Below are 3,247 nucleotides of genomic sequence, written 5' to 3'. Positions count from 1 at the left end.
CATGAACTCTAATAGAGGTTGTGGCTACACTGCTAAGTGTTCACCAGATCCTTTTCTAATGCCTATTCACTTCTGCATGTCAGCTCAAGGCAGGTCAGTGTTCTCACAGTATCTGGTAGGAGCAGCGTTTCTCAGTCATGAATGTGCGTGTGATCAGCTGGGGTATCGTACCAGCACTGCAGGGTGCCTGCACGTTCGCATCTTTAGTATCAGTCATGTTGGTGTTGCTGGTCTGGGGACCACACTTTGAGTAGTAAGAGTTAGAGTGCGGTGCTCATAAGGCTCAGTTTTTTCATCTCAGTAATCTTATATACATTTGGCTTTAATGGCTGGGACCCTATGCAGCTGTCTGGATTTTGGACAAAATGGGGGTAAAAAGAGATAGTGAACTGAAGCCCAAAGCTTGGGCTAGCTCGCATTGTGTTTTTTGCCAAAAAAAAAAACCACCCAGTCTTTTCTTTGGCATTTTTCATGCTGCCTTACAGAATTTTAAAAGCCCAGACCAACTTTATACCACTGAAATGATCAGACAGAATTAATGAAATATTCTGCTTTTCCCTGATGTCTACTTTGGGACATTTGAAAAGCAAGAAGTATTGAGTATGGTAGCATTATTATCCCACAGAATGAGTGTATCAAATACTTCTCATATTTGCACATTTTCATTGGTTTCATTCTAATCTCTATTGGCTAGATCTTTTTTGAGAATGAATTTTACTATATCATTGTCACTTTCTTGTTTCTATAATAATTAACTCAGTATATAGGGAAATTTAGGATGCTTTTCATTGAAATATAGGCATCTTCAGAAGTGCTAGAAAACCTAACAGATTGTTAAAATCCTAACAATATTCAGAGTTTGTCATATATTTGTGGAGAAGCTAAGTTTATTTACCAATGCCTAATAATGTTCCTAGAAAGTAAAAATAATTTCTAACCCAAAGTAGTACATATCAAAGCAGATATACTCTCAACTCTGAAATTAATGAAGAAACGTGATCATAGGGGAAACAACAACATATGAGGCCTTTGTACATTGTAAACTTAAAACTGAAAGGAAATATTAGTATAAGATGTGCTCCACCTAAATATAGAGTGAAATGAAATCATCTCTCCATGTCTGTGCTCAGTCGCTCAGTTGTGTCTGACTCTTTGTGACCCCATGGACTGTAGTCCGCCAGGCTCCTCTGTCCATGGGATTTCCCAGGCAAGAATACTGGAGTGGAGTCCCATTTCCTACTTCAGGAGATCTTCTCCACTCAGGGATCAAACCTGCATCACTTGCGTCTCCTGCATGGACAAGAGGATTCTTTACTACTAGTGCCACAAATTTGAACAAATGTTAAAGCAAGAATGACAAATGGAAATTAAATATCTGATGCAGTTCAGGTTTTAAAATAAACCTCATAGCACAAAAAAGTAGCCCCTGTCATTAAATAAACTTGACAAAAATGAATCAACAGTATATCCAGAAAAGAAAGGAAATTGAGTGATAGGTGAGTAGTGCAGGGTAGGATGGGATGTTGTGACCTAACTGGAGTGCTTATTTTTATTTCATGTTGTTTTTCACCTTGCCAGGAGAGGGCAGCCAGTCCCCACACTGAAAATCAGCTAGCAAATTAAATTTCAAATTTGCATCTACCATTTTCAGAGATTTTTCTTTTAAGCTTACATCAACTGTCCATTTTACTGACCATAATGGGAAGCTTGATGATTTCAAAGAGCATTAAACAAGCGGATCTGAATTTGGAATGTCTGCCCTGCTGCTGCTGCTAAGTCACTTCAGTCGTGTCCGACTCTGTGCGACCCCACTAGACGGCAGCCCACTACGCTCCTCTGTCCCTGGGATTCTCCAGGCAAGAACACTGGAGTGGGTTGCCATTTCCTTCTCCAATGCATGAAAGTGAAAAGTGAAAGTGAAGTCCTCAGTCATGTCCGACCCTCAGCGACCCCATGGACTGCAGCCTTCCAGGCTCCTCTGTCCATGGGATTTTCCAAGCAAGAGTACTGGAGTGGGGTGCCATTGCCTTCTTCGAATGTCTGCCCTAGATCTCAGCAATTCTGTGTCTGCAAGCAAGTTTATGAACAACCTAGATTTCTTTGTATGTAAAACAGATGTAATAATACCAGCTGCCTCCTCAAAGTGTGGCAAATAATGTTCATGAAAGCCCTGTGTCCATTTATTCATTCATCTCTTCACTTAGTCAATGCATTTAAGCCTTAATAGTCACTGTTCTGGATGCCAAAATCCAAAGATGAGGATTACACCAACTTTGCTTTCAAACGATCCTTTGCTAACTGAATAGAAACGGGATGGTGGCACTGTAACTGGGCCGCAAATAAAGGGATAGACTGGTGAGGCTTGGTCCTGTCTACTCTATAGCCCTGCCCTGTTGTCCTCATCTCCCACTACTCTGCCCTTCACTCACTCCATTCTGATCATTCAGACCTCCCAGCTGTTCTTTAGACTCAACGAATTCCCTGCTTCTTTGAGGATTTGTATTTTCAGTTCCTTGCCTGAGTGCTCTTCCCTTAGTTATCTACAGGACTCACTCTTAGGAGTTGATTTTTAGGTCTTGTCTCACTTGTACAGTCCTTAGAGAGGCCCCTCTGTGCACATTATCTGAAATAGCATCTCCCTCTCTATTTCACTTTCTTTCAGTCTGAGAATTAAGACCTCAGTCCCTAAAGCATCCTTTTGTGTGTAATGAATTAACTTCTCTCCTATGTGTCTAGAATGATAATAGCTATGCATTATATTTAGAAAACTTGAGAAATAGTTATCACTTTCTGTGCTCTGATGAGGCAAGCAAGTTGAATCTGTGGTTTAGTTCTTAACTTACGATACTGTATTGTGAATATGTTTGTTTATTTGTTTTTCTCTCCTTTGTCTTCACTGAAACACAAGCTCCAGGAAGATAGAAATGATGGCATGTTCACTGTGATACTTCCAGCACCTAGAACCATGCCTGGCAATATGTCTTTGCTGGACTAATGAATGAATGGATGACAAATGAATGAATGGATGTTGAGAAAGCACTGGCAAGGTAACTCTTGATCTGAATCTACTAAAATAAGCAGGGACTTCCCTAGTGGCTCAGATGGTAAAGAATCCACCTGCAATGCAGGAGACCTGGGTTCAGTCCCTGGGTTGGGAAGAGTCCCTGGAGAAAGGAATGGCTACCCAGTCCTGTATTCTTGCCTGGAGAATCTCATGGACAGAGGAGCCTGGCAGGCTACAGTTCAT

Source organism: Bison bison, unplaced genomic scaffold (assembly GCF_000754665.1).
Source record: "Bison bison bison isolate TAMUID 2011002044 unplaced genomic scaffold, Bison_UMD1.0 scf7180017864518, whole genome shotgun sequence".
NCBI lineage: Eukaryota > Metazoa > Chordata > Mammalia > Artiodactyla > Bovidae > Bison > Bison bison.
The sequence above is the reverse complement of the archived record's forward strand: the minus strand, read 5'-3'. Positions refer to the sequence as shown.